This window comes from Aquila chrysaetos, chromosome 4 (genome assembly GCF_900496995.4).
Source record: "Aquila chrysaetos chrysaetos chromosome 4, bAquChr1.4, whole genome shotgun sequence".
NCBI lineage: Eukaryota > Metazoa > Chordata > Aves > Accipitriformes > Accipitridae > Aquila > Aquila chrysaetos.
In genome coordinates, this window is record NC_044007.1 from 27,056,499 (window position 1) to 27,071,050 (window position 14,552).

Below are 14,552 nucleotides of genomic sequence, written 5' to 3' on the forward strand. Positions count from 1 at the left end.
GAATTTTCTTGGCTTCTGTATAGTTAGCGCCAATGTTTAGAAAAAACAAATGAAAAGCTGATAGGGATGGATAAATAAGGCAATATATAGCTGAAGAGATAAATGTACTGGGGAACCAGTTATAACACAAGTGCATTTCACAGCAAAAGGCTGTTGAAGGCTGTTGGTCTCCTTCACACAGCAACAAGAAAAGCACTGTATGCCTGGAAATCTTTAGCTTGAGAATATTTAATTAAAAAAAAAAAAAAAAAAGGAGACTAATATTAAACATCCAAATTTTCCACTGCTGACCTTTGAGGTAGAAAGTATTTGCAAGGGACCTGATCAAAAACCCACTGAACTCGGTGGAAAGACTTTGTTGGCTCATGCCTGTCTTTTCTTGACCTTGTTGCTGGTATCTCTGCCTCTCACTTTCTCCAGCACAGATAACTGCCCTGTGCTCTCTGCTGCAGGAGGCTGCCTTGCAAGTCCAGCACAGATATGCATTGAGTTTCAAGTTGGCCACTGGGTTTTTCAGCTGTCTTACAGCACAGCTTTGTAATGTGTCTTGGCTATTGATTTCCTGGGGCAGAAGTTCACAAGTTTCAGCTCTAACCTTCTAGATTTGCTGCTTGTAGACAACAGCCTCATCACAGTAAGTGAAGAGACAAGAGCTGGAACTCTTCTGGCAAGGTACCAGTGAGGATCAAAGCCTTGGAGGTAACTTCCTTCTCCAGCTGGCTTTGAAGCAGCCTGATCTGTGAACATCTCTATGATTCTCCAGATCTTCAGATTTTCAGAGCTGGGGGTGTGCTAGGGCAGCAATCTTGGTTTGGGGGTTGAGTGGTGAGAGCCAGTCTGGCTCGCTTTTTTGTGTCTCACTTTAAGTGCTGCCAAAGCAATATTTGGGTTATTTTCTTGGGTTTTGCTGAATGTCAACACTGAAATAAAAACAATGGGCCAGACTTTGAACCCTTATTCACAACAGATCCTCCCCCTTGTCTTCTCTGAGCTTGGGGAATTTATCATTCAGTCCAACAGCAGTACCAATTGAAAAGTGGTTTGTTTGTTGTTGGCTTTTTTTTAATATAATTTGACAAATGTTCTATTTACATAACAGATTGGTAAATACTTTGGAGAGAAATTGCTTTTGCTAGCTCCTCAGATTTCCTCATCTAATACAGCTTTCTCAGAATATTGTCTATTAAAATTATTCCCTAACATTTTCTAGTTATAGACAATATCTCATATTACCCAGGGACAATGATGCTGAAATTAAAATAACATCCCTAAAGAAAAAGGTTATAAACGAAGTTTATTACATATCTGTAACCAACATACAACCCCTTTTAGTGTCTTCACCAGTCTCAGCTGCTTCTTTGAACTCAAATCATCATTGGCTCCTGTCATGGAATTTGAAATACAATATTTTCTAAACCATTCAGTGACAACTTCTGGATTTATCTGATCCCATGCTGTCTTAATCCAATGACAAAGCAGTGCTGCACTAGGACTTCTTTATCTTCCCTGTAGGAGTTACAGCAGGATCCCCTGCCAAGAGCCATAAGGGCTACAAACACTCTTTAAAGGGCTTGTTCTCTACTACATCAGGCACCTGCAGTTGTGACATTCCTCCTGGTGCAAGTGCAAGAGCGGCATACATTTCTCCAATGATATTCTTCATTGCTGGTGTTAGATACCCTTTGAATGTACGTAGGACAAGTATTCTCCTTTTGCATACCAGCACACCTGGTCTCCTGTTCCAAACGATGTTCAGCCAATCCTTCATTAAGTCTGTAGACATCCATCCTTGGTTTTGACACCTAACAATTATTCCAGTAGGCAGCTGGTCCTTCAGCATTGTTTTCCGCTTCAAGATCACATACGGTGGCAATTTTATACCATCTGCTAACACTGCCAGCATTACTGTAATGCACATTTTTTCATTCCCCAAAGTTTTGATGATGACGGATTTTGTGCCTATTTCTTCAATGATGTTATTGGATGGCTCATCAAAGGAAACTGGTGTCTCATCTGCATTTCCCATTTGGCTCAGCAGATAATCGTGACCTTTATGCAATCCAATCACGTATTGTTGGAATGCAATGAATTTTTTGGTGAAGCTGGAAGGTAGATGTTGGCAAAGTGAAGTCCTTCTCTGTAGGCAAAAACCATTATGACACATCATCTGTATGCACCAACCATTACTGGTCTTGAACTTTTGCCATGTAATTTGTCATGCTTGTGCTATTCCTTGAGATTTCAATTTAATGATTTCCTGTGTAACTAGGGTTCTAGCCCTTTTTTTTTTTTTTTTTTAGTGCACACGTTCTGCAATTTACCATTCTACTTGAGCAGGAGGGCTGGATTAGGTGACCTCCAGAGGACCCTTCCAGCCTCAACTATTCTGTGGTTCTGTGATTCTGTGATAGTTCATGGAAGTGCCCTTTTCCAGGCACTGAATAATTTCTGCATTGAGTTAGTGCCTAACAGCTTCTGTTTTGATTATTTCCATCTTGGCACGTTTGCCTCTAACATATTTCTTCTTGGACTCACAATTGTTAGGTTTTTTCTGCATATAGTACCACCAGGAGTTTAAAACCTGCATTGTAACTCCTACTTATACCTTTTGGTATGTTCCCTCTTGCACCTGTCCCTCTCGTCTCCAGATGTTTTTCTATTTCACAATTCACCTAAAACTATAAAAAAAAAAATCACAGTGGAATTCTCTGATCCACCCCACACTTCTTCTCCAGTGAGTGAGAAAACCAACAGTAAATCACTGCATTGTCTTGTTCAAACTTTGGGCTGCTTTGGATGTATTTGTGCACATAACTAAGGAACCTTCCATAGTGCACAGTCATGGTATCATAATAATGCAAAGGGAAGACAACCTCCAATTTGTAAATGAAATTTTTGGACAAAACCCCCTAAATCTTCCTTTTAGATAAATGTAATGTTGTTTTATATTGTTGGAATTGTGGTCAGATTTAGTCAGCAGGTTTTGGTAGTCAGGAAACCACCAACACAGTCTCTGTACCCTCTCAAGGATAGCTAATTTTATTTATTAAACTACTTAAACCAGGTCTGCATAGCACATGACCTGTGAAATCATCTTTTTTGGCCAACTAGTCCCACAGACACTGTGTGTGTGCTCTGGCATGGGCAGAGGATGGCTGAGCAATGACCCTCAGCTATGGCCAGGCCTGATGCCCCATCGGTGCATACATGCCTCTGGTCTTCTGGCCAGCCACCCAGTGTTTGGGCATCTAGAGAGAGAGGTCAGGTCTCTTGCCTGGTATTTCCTTGCTGTAGACTATATGACAGTTATACTGGCCCTCTACATAGACATTTCACCAGTGTAATATACAATAAATACTGCATACACAAATCATGTAATGCTAGATGATAAGTAAAATACAGCAGTATTTTTCATAACAACCCAAATACAAGGTATTTTCAATGCATAAAGGAAACTATTCAGAAATAATATTTTAACAATGAAAACATACTGACTTGAAATATTTTACGATATTTTTATATTTTGAAATACATAGAAGAAATACAATGAACCGATCTGCATTAACAAAAAAAATCCAAGCAAGCAACTTTGCATATAATTGCTTGAAACTAATCACTAGCACAGTCTAAAAATAACAACAAAATAAATTGGTAGCATCCTACACTTCTACTACCTTAATCCATAACAGTAAGCATTGAACTTAAATTTTTTTTTTTCACCCAGTGACTAATTCCGGATAATAAATTGTGTGTTGCTGTGAAGTGCCTCATAGCAATGGAATGTATTTCACTTCTTTAATTAAGCTACAACCGGATCTATTTTTAAAAGAGCGTTGTTCCTTCATTATTTTGGTGAGTTGGATTTAACTTCACAAGTTACAGAGTAGAACTATTTTATAGACTTTCTTTATTATTTGAATGGTAGACAAATAAAAGTGGACATAAAAAAGGTCGTTTGTTTTTGAAAGGTTTATTGCTTCAGTTACAGATAGTACATATAAGTGTAAAAAGACTGTGGCCCATATTAGTTCCGCTATATATTTCTGGTTTTGCTCTTTAAATTAAAAAAGTGTGATGGCATGAAAAACAGATGCTTTCAACCCATTTTGCTCCAAAGTGAGAAAAAATACATATTTGTTTTGAGGTGCTAGGAAAATTGTATATAGGGATGGATCATTCTGAAAAGATTCTCTACTTCCTAAGCAATTTCTTTGCAGTTGGCATAGCCCACATTGCAGTTCACAGGCTCAAGTCTGAATTTTGGTGATGAGTGTTTGATGCCTAAGAAAACATAGGTTTTATTTGGTGCAAAATCTGCCCCACAATGTAAAGCCTCAAAACAAGACTGTATGTACATCTATTGCATCTTGCTTTCTGGGAGGAATCTTGAAGCTGGAGGCCACTGAACGGATGCAGATCTGCTCCATGCTGAGTACTTCTGCAGTATAAGAATGCAATGTGCTGTGAAGAGAGAAACGACTGGAAGCCTTCACTTGGCAGGTCTGCATAATCTGGCTGCTTATGATTTTAGTCATATAGCAGTACAAGTAGAATTTAGATTTTTGTGTTCATTTTTCATCAGATATTATCTGTATATTCTTAATAATGAAATAAACCTAGGACAGCTTGCAAACTCCTCTGTGGGTGTTCAGATTCCTCTTCTTGATTAGCTTCTTATTCATTTGTATTAATAACTCTTTTCTGTGGGATAATTTGCTAGTTTTCCCCTGGTTATTTCTTAAAATGTTAATACTCATTGATTCTTTTCTAATTTGACTTTGCACTAAGATTATTTCATCTTCAATTTTATTTTATTTCCAATTTTATTTCAAGAGACTTTAGTAATGCAGTGCTGAAAATGAGTACAAGTGTTAAGGTTATCAACTAGAGTAAATGTTCTATTATCAGCAGAACATCAGGCTTCTTGTTTAATGTGGTTTTGCAATGGCACATCATGTACATATGTCATTTTTAAGCGCTGGCACAAGTAGACACTCTATAAAGTGTCCAGATACAAAACCTGTTTGGTTTGTGCTGGTTTTGCGTGTAAAAATGGGATTTTGCCTGTAAAAGTACCCTAGTTTTCAAACAGCTGGCATTGTCATACTCAAGTCTGATCCCTGACAAAATCAGAGGGATTGTAGTTTTTAAATTTGGGCTTCAAGGTCAAGTTCAGCAAGGTCCGTATTACCTCCACTGGTATCAGCAGTGGTGTTTCTGAGGGCATCCTTTGTCTTTGCATTTTATAAAGCTTTAATACAATTTTCATCATGCCCTTCAGTTTGAAAACAAGAACGTTTTAATGGGAGAGACATATGGGGAAAGAACTTAAAGAGCTGCATCTTAAATACACCAGGTGAATAATTAGAAGATAATGCCACAATGCAATGTGCAGGAAAGAGAATCAATGTCGCAACCTGTATTAAAAATCAGTCTCCCTCCCAGACCGGTCATACTATCATATGACATCCGCCATGGTGAGCGTCTGCTTTGAGTACACGGAAACATCCCCTGAGGAGGAACAGCACTTGTCTCTGAGATGATTTAAAGCAAACAAATAGCTGTTTGGGAAATCAAGATGGAAAAAAGTGTTGAAATTAACAAAATTTAAATAAAGGGCTCACCATAGTCATGTTTTATAAGAAAGTTGTTAAAAGAAAGACCTAAAATCAGGTTTTTTCCTCACATGTCTTACAATTCAAAAAGAAACGTAAAATTGTCTTCAGTGAAGATTGCCTACAGCTAAGAAGAAATTATTCTGCTACATCCAACTCAGTACTTGAAGGGAAGTACCAGCCCCTACAATGTGTAGGATCAGTAATGAAGTCCAACTGTAGAGCTGGGAACCTGGGACAAGGGCCAGTCTTCATATAATGAGTCCCAAGATTATTTGGACAGGAATATGGAACACTTACTTATAGAATCAATAGTTCACTACAGTATTAAAGACAGACAAAGAAAATCACTTGGGGGGACGGGTGATTTTTTTATTATTATTTCTTCTGCACTGGGAAATTTTATATAACTAGAGAAGGGACTTGCATTGATTACCTGGTCCTGTGGTGAAATGACTACAAGGTGATGAGTTTTGATGCAGATTTGAAACAGGACAGAATTTCCTTGCTGGCATGTAGATATGGAGATTTAGGGAAAAGAAGCTGTTGTAATATTCAGATAAATACACAGTAACTGCAATACTGCAAAAATCTCCATTGATACCAAAGTTTAAACTCTCTCATTAGACCATCTATAGCTTCTTTCCTTCTCTAAATATTCTTGTGATATAACAGCTGGAAAAGGATTACTTTTTAAAGACATGTGGAGGAATGTATCTTAAAAGCCGTTTCAGTTTCCAGTGTAACATTTTGCTCAAAAACCCTGAAGGAACATTAACAGCAGTTAATGGCTTCTCCTTGGACTCATCAGTCAATGAGTGAGCAGAAATATGCCATTTGAACTGTATTGATACACAACTTACATGTTGCTTATTTAACACATGTAACACAGTGGCTACAAAGAGTTACAAAGTTATAATGAGAAATTATATGACAAATGCTTTTGAAAAAAATGATTGTTTGTGAAAACATGCAAGCAGAATTATATGCTTAATTATTCACGTAGCTTTAGTAAAGATAACAATTCAAAACCCAGAGGAAATGCCTACAGTATTTGACCAGTAAGATTAAGAAGCATCTATAAAATATGGACTTGGCTGTAAATAAAATTAACCCCCTCTTTGATTTGACATTAAAGTGGTTCTAAGGACCCAGGACTTGGTCTATAGTGAGCAAGGGAAACTTTTCCACAGTTCTTTGTGTGACAGTCAAAGCACCTAGTAGAAATGACCACCACAAAATGTTTTTGCCATAACTACAGGTAAGAGAGAACTAAGCAGTGACTGCCATTATCAGAGTTTTCCATGCAAAAGTTTCAGTGTGCTCTAAAAAAGTATCTGTCGTGTGACTACAATGTCGCTAAGTTATGACAAGGAAATATCTGTGATATGACAGTGGCATCGTACAACTGTCAATATAAAGTAAGTGCAATGGGATTGCTCTGTACTCTAAAGCAACTGTCATGTAATGGAGGCTGTGACTAGGCTGTAATAGCAATGTGATTGCAACATGCCAGCAGAGTGACTGATAAGTAACTCCTAGAAGAGATGACTCCGAAGTAAAATTGTCTCTAATAGTTTTGAAGTGCTGCAGACCCTATTTGCAGTGACAGCACTGCCCATCAGCTTTGGCGGGCTTTAGTCGGTACCTCATGAGCAGCCAAGCCAGTTTATTGTTGTGCGTCTGGCAGCCTTTAAGACCATCCTGGATAAAATATTTTGATACCCGATCAGAGTCACGCTGCGGTAAGGGAGCTGACACTAGGTATAGCCTCATCAGCAAATGCTCCCCAAGCCAAAGGCGGGCAACACTGGTGGGAGGCCAAAACACAGGGTCAGACTGGGCTCCCTAGATGTCACAGCGAGAGGTCTCACCCCCAGGACTCCCTGGGATGGCATTACCCTGTGGTAAGCAGGACAGAGACCTCGCTCTCGGGGAGGTCCCCGCTGTCTGTCAGCACTTTGAACTAGACCTCTGTCCCTGGGTTCATGGCCCCTCTGCTGGTCAGCCCCTCCAGCTCCCTGGAATTAGTCCTCAACGATGAATGCTATGGGCATTTGGCAAGTAACGAGAGAGAATATTATGAATTAATTAAGAAAAAGGGAAGAATTATTATATTCATATCACAGATGGAGATATTGATGTTAAGATTAATTGATTTGCCCTGAAGCTATGCAGCATGTCATTAGCAGCCTTGTGATTACAGTAGTGTTGGTTGAAAAATGGTTTTCGTAGATGGTCTTCAATGTTCCAATATATCAATAGAGAAACCTAATTCTCTGAAAGAGAAATGTATTTTTTGCGAAAAGAAAGCTGTTAGGGATTTTCCATTATTTTTAGCTTTTGAGATACTATGTCTCCTCTTCTCCCCTCCCTCAGATTTCCTTACCTTTCAGTTTGCCTCCAATAATATTTGGAACATTACAACTAAAATGAGAAAAAAACAGAAGAAAGGTTAAGAGTACTTTTAATTTTCTTTTATCTTTTGGAAGTGCAATGGCCATCTTTGCTTTGGAAGAAGTTCCAGATGGAAAATTAAAAGCTGCTTTAGAACGCCAAGTTTGCCTTATTTAAGATGAAGGCATGGACATCTTTACATTAGTGAGACTGAAGAAAAAGTCAGTGATGCCATGAGAGGCCAGATGACTAATTTGAATCTTCCTCTTGCTAGTTATTGTTTAACATATAGGGATAAAACTTATTCTTGTTTTATACTGTAGTAATTACAAAAGGAAAAATAATCTATATTAAAGGTGATAGTCATTAGCCCCAAATAATCTTTCAATGTGAATTATAAACTATATTCTGTGTGTCATTTACCTCAGATTTGGCCAATATCTCAAGTAAATACTTTTGTTAAATTTGCATACTGCTGTATTTAGTGTTCTGATGATGCGTTTTCAAGCCTACTATTTGCTGGCTTCTGTTCTACATTCTATTTTCTGATTTGCCTAATACTCACTGGATGGACCTCAACAGCTCTGCTGGAGTGTGGTTTGTAGCTTAGCAGGTATTTTAGAAAACATGTTAATTTGGAGGACATTCTCTGCTTGGGAGATTGTGCAAACTGGACTTTGGATCCAACAGACTATAAAGGCTCGGGAGGAACTGTTACAGTCTGTCATACTAATCCTTCTTACAGCCTTTTGGGTCAATAATCTAAGCACTAATATTTCCTTAGATCTATTGTGTCAGTCCAGCTGCCTTGCATTCTTATTAAATTTATGTGCTTAATATCTTTATGAGATTTTAGCAGGGGAAAAAAAAAAAAAAAGGATGTGCAGTTTACACCGAAATTCAAAGAAATAATGTAGTCAGATTGCTGTCCCCTTGCACTCCCACCCTCAAGAATCCCAAATATGCTAGTTCATGTAATGGATCATTGGTATGTATGTCATTGTATTCAGGTCACAAATCAAACCAACTGTGTTGGAAAGGAATGCAAACATCACTCAAGTGGAGAATAATATTTCATACTAAACAAAGGAGGACAGGAGTAGAAGTTTATCCTATCTGAAAATGGTTCTGTTTCTGCATACCAATGCCTTCTATCAGCAGAAACACCTGCAGCCACCATAAGGTCCACCTTTCAAAGGGAACATTTTCATCTTTTCCCTTTTTCTTTAATATAAAGGAGCAAAATAAGTATACTGATGTGCAATTAATTGTAAAGGCTCACTGCTGAAAAGATTTACTTGTGGTTCAGCAGTGTAATCATCTGTTGGGCATTTGCTATAAATCATGGGTGTCTGCTGTTGTCTCCACTAATTAGTACACTAACTTATTATTAAGTCCCTTAAACATTATACGAGATCTGGGCTGTGCACAGAATTACTGGGGGAATGAGAACACTTGAAGTTTTATTGCACAGCTACAAAGTGTACAGTAAATGTCTGGGTGGTGGACAGTTGTAATGCATGAGACAAGATGGAATATATATCCTTTAGTAACTGCTCTACCCATCCATAATTATAAAAGCCCTTTATTTTGCAGCCTTCAGTGTGCCACTTCAGTCACTCAGGCACCAAATAAAGGTCTCAAGCACAATAATTCAAAGCAACTAGTACAGTAGTAAGCGAAGTTTTAAACAACAGTAGACAAGTTGATTAGAGCCTTTGGAGATGCATGCCCTGAATAAAGGTTAACCTTTGTGAACTTTGAATACAAAGCTTTCAGATGAATTTTATATGAAATCTGGTGACAAAGAAAAGCACTATTCAGCAAGGACTGATTAATTGAGTTACACTTCATTGTAAATCCCTGACAATGATGGAAAATAAATTTAGCAATGTGCTTTGTAGCCATATAAGTTGACGGGATGTCAGTAAAAAGCAAGAATCAGACCACATAAAGGCCTTGTTGAATATCTCTGAAGATAGTCTGGTGAGTGAAATGTAAAGCCAGGATTTACAAATATTACGTAAGTGAACACTGTTACTGCACTCAGGCTGAAAAATCCTGTTCAAATCCAATAAGTGGTTTAAGATGTGTAAATAGAGGTTTCTGCAGGGAGTCAGGCATTAGAAGCCACCTGGAGCATGTGGTAAAGATTGTATCCATCAATACAGCAGCTGGGCTGAAATTATAAAGAGAGCTGCTTTCCATCACGCTTGTTTTAATGCATACATTTCTCCTGTCACTAGCACCCCAGGAAAACTACTAACTACAAAAATGAATGGTACCCATTACCTGATATTCATACTTGTGACAACAGAGACAACAATCACAACACAACAGTAAGCAAAAAAACTGATATCCAAATTATTTTTAAGTTGTTGCAGTGGAAAGATCTTGAGAACCAGTTGGTAATATTTTAATAACACTGTAGGTTAGAGGAATGAAGCAGGCATCTGGCATTCAATCCAAAGTTTCCTTCTGCTCCACACATTCCATCAAATCATGCACCAAAGCAGTTTAAACAAAGCAAGATCAGTAAAAAATTGTTCCAAGAGGGAGAACCCTACGTAACGTTCAGCCGCATGCCAGCACTGAGGAAAACGTGACAGTGGTTTTCATTGTGATTGTTTAAAAATAGCATGGATTTACCATAAGTGTGTTCCCTATGCATAAAGAGTGCTTTTTAACCTTGCGTTAGTGTGGGCCTGACTGTAGAGGCAGGTAAAGCAGGCAGCTGCTTGCTGGAGGTAGTAGCTCAGGGCAGCAAAAAAATCATCTGCGGTTTCCTTCCCAAACTGGCAAGAGTGATGGGTCAGAGAAATGTGGTCCTCAAATTACAAAAAGCTACCGTGAAAACAATGTGCAAGTGCCACTCAGAAACAGGAAAGGAAACCGTTAAATTTCTCGTTGTAAAGTCATGTTAAAAAATAATAGTAAAAAACAAGCAAGCCATATTGCATGTGTAGGGACAGACTGTGCCACTAAGTCACAGGCCCAAGCCGTGGGTGGTGTGGAGTAGCATTGTTCCCCAGCAATTAAAATGAACATGTTCGCCACACAAAACTGCAATGTGTTCCTTCCTTTGTGAGTTGTGCCCTCCTTCTGCCTGTGCTTCTGCTCCCTGACACAACCAGCCATTGCGGCGAGCAGCAGCACTCACTGCCGTTTCAGGGGATTTGGGGGATTGCAAGAGTCACTGACATCTCTTTGTAAAGAAGGAAGGTGAACGGGGTTCCCTGAGTGCTTTCTGTTCCTTTTCTTGTGCATCAGTTCAAGCATCAGGAACTGCCAGTCCTGTATTTAGGTTATTATCTTATTCCATATGGATTTTGAAGGAATACGGTAATACTGATGCTGGGTGCTCAGCAAGAAGCACGTTGTGCATCTGGATGGATGAGATGTAGGCTGTGAAGCAGTTCCTATGCAGACCTGACGCATGGGGTCAGGCGGTGGGGCGTCAGCCCTCCATCCCAGATCTCACACAGGTGAGCAGCAGCCACTTAGGGAGAGAGGACCACATCGATTCCTTGCCTTTTTTCTTGCCTGACTTCCAAATATTTATGTTTTTCTTCAATCGCCTATGAAGAGAACAGCAAGTCTGCATTCAAACTTTACCAGAGCGTAGCTTTTCTATCAATTAATACTTCGTTGCGTATGAGGAGAGCTGATAACAGCCCAAATTCTTTCGCTATTTACTTTGCTGTACAGCTTATTTCCTCAGTAGCCAGCCTGATTTGAATGTGTTAATGAGGGTGCCACAACCTTGCCCTGAGTGATTAGTGGGCCAGACCAGTGGAGATGTTTTAGCTGTTCTCCAACGTAGCTGAGCTAACAGCGGCGATAGGGATCTCAGGCGGTAAGTCGCTATGAGGGTAATCCCCCGCCACGTCCTGCGTGCTCGCACAGATACTGGTTAACCTCCCCTGGGCTCCCTATGAGCCCAAGGCCTTTGTTCGATGGCTCTTGCTTACCCCAACCACAATGATACAGCTTTCAGTTCCCCATTATTTTCTAGGACTGCTTTCTGAAGTATTGATGGAGGAGGGGAAGGAAGAGGGTTTTTTTCCTGTGTCCTTGCCTCCAATCTGTAGATCCTTTCACTCCGCAGAAATCTGTATCTCTTTCTGCTGCCATGGTGATTCAATGAGTTTGAGATTATTTTGCTAAACCTGCCTCTCCCAAGAGACGGCGGTTTGATTCTCAGCGTTCTTAAACAGGTCAAGAATCACATTAGCTCGGGTCAAAAATGCTCACAGTACAAGGAGGTGAGTTTCAAGATCTTGGCAGAGCAGGAAAAAGGACTCCCTCTCGATTCTTGTGATAGATGTTACGATGTTGCCAAATGAAAGTGGTTTTGCTGAAAGAAAACTCACAGTGGTGCCACTGCAGTCAGAGACAAACCAGAAGTGGTGCAAACAGTCCACCCACAGAGGAGGATTAGGAAGAATACGATATGATAGCATCACGCATAATGAAGAAAGCGATGGCAGGTGAATGACATGCTTATTTTGCATCTTTGAAGCCATTTAATTTGAGACAAATTGTTGCGCGATAGCTAGTCAGTAGCCCAAAGGCAGAAGCACATTTATGCTTTGCATATCTGTGACTTGTGTTGCACAAACAGCAGTATAAGAAAGCACTGTTCTTGATTTGCATGTGCACACGATTAGGTCCATTCACAAATCCACTTTATTCTGCACTGTTATTTATGTATACACCAGTCAGCTACACAAAGCAGCACAAGGCTCTTTCTGAGTATGCAGTCTGAAAGTCTTAACCTTCTTATCTTGAAACAGAACTGGGTAAAAAGCAGAATTTTTAATCACATGACAAAGATGATTCTAAAATAAGTGTTCTATTTTGAAATGTAAATTATTAGAAAGCTTTCATAAATTGAAACATCTTCCTAAAAAATGATTAAAGGGGAACTTTGTAATAGTTATGTCATATTTATGTCTAATACTGCAAACAGTCTACATATATATTTTCAGGATGATGACTTATTTCTTTTTAGGGAAGAGATGCTAAGTGGAAGATTCCACAGAACAGACGCTTGTGAATCTTTGCCTCTCACTATCAAAAGTTCAGTAAAAAATGTTTACCCATATCTATCTAGAAATGCTCTCAATACACAAACTTCATGTTGTGGTTTATTTATGTTTTAATATCTTGCACATCAAGTTTTATCTAAAAACTTCAAAGCACTTTGCAAGCAATAGATTATGCTACAGTCTAGTGGTAATTATTATTGTATCAATTTTATGGAGATTTGGAAGAACCCAGGTTGTATCAACTGATTTCTAAACCTCTCCTCAATCTCACTCTGAACATTTAATAAATCTTGGCTCATTCTAAGCAAATTTGGGTGTTTTTATTCATGGCAGTGGTTTTCCACAGCTTCAGCAGTATCATCAAATTCTGCCACCAGTCTAGTATAAATCTTGCCATGACCAGGGGCACTGCGCAGTATAAATAAAAAAGTGCTCACCTGATCAGCTGCTCAGCTTTACTTACATTTTCATACTTGCATACTAGTGTGAAAAGAACATTTTGGGGTAGGCTGTGTTTCAACTTACAGCAATAGTTAGTATACTGCATTGGACTGCTTACAGGCTTTTTCCTCTGTGACCATGAACTTTAACTTTTTCTGTATGAGTACAGAATATTGCAAGGAATTTTATTTCTTAATGTTTGTGTTGTGCCCTGACTTGTTCCACTTTCTTCATGTGTTATTTTTAGCTGGCAGCCTTGTAAATGCAGACTTGCCAGTAAGTGGAGTTCAAGTTCAGTCTCAAAAAAGCAAGGCTTTTAAAAAATAAATATGTTGTCTAAATATTCGTTTCAGGGAAGAAAACATTCTTGGATGAAGCAATGTCAGAGCTTTTGATTTCTGTGATTTAAAAGACACAGGGGAAGGAAAGAAATCAGTTCAATTCTTTTCATGGAAGTTTGCAATTTTCTTAAAACACCAACAGTTAAAGTCATTAATTTGTGAGTCATTCAGAGCTGCAAACCAGATTTACCTATATATGACAATATATACCTGAACTCTCAAAGGTAATGGGGCTGTGGGTTGTTTGTCTTGGAAAGACCTTTTTTTGTCATAATTTTTAATAGGTACATATATTTTTACAGGAAATTTTGTCTGTTTCTGCTATTCTCAAGGAAAGCTAACAGGGAAAAACTGACACTGCCGTCTAGCCCTGGGAAAGTTATTAAGGGATTAGATTCCCTTGTCTAGGAGCACGGACCAGCTTTTGCTCTGCAGCCGGGACTGGAGTGGTGTGTCCTGCTGCAGAGAGCGAACATCATGGGTAAATCTGCTGCTGCCCAGCACTAACCATGGTTGATATCCATTGTGACAGAGCTTGGCATTCAGCTAGGATGAAGGGAAAATCCACAGTTGTATTTTACAGTGGAAAAGACAATTCAGAGGTCCATAAATGTGCTTGATTATTCACAGAGAGGACCCCAAGCAACCAGGTCCAGATGCAAGTGTTTAGATTCACAGTCCCAGAGTCCAGAAAACCTGCCAAAGTG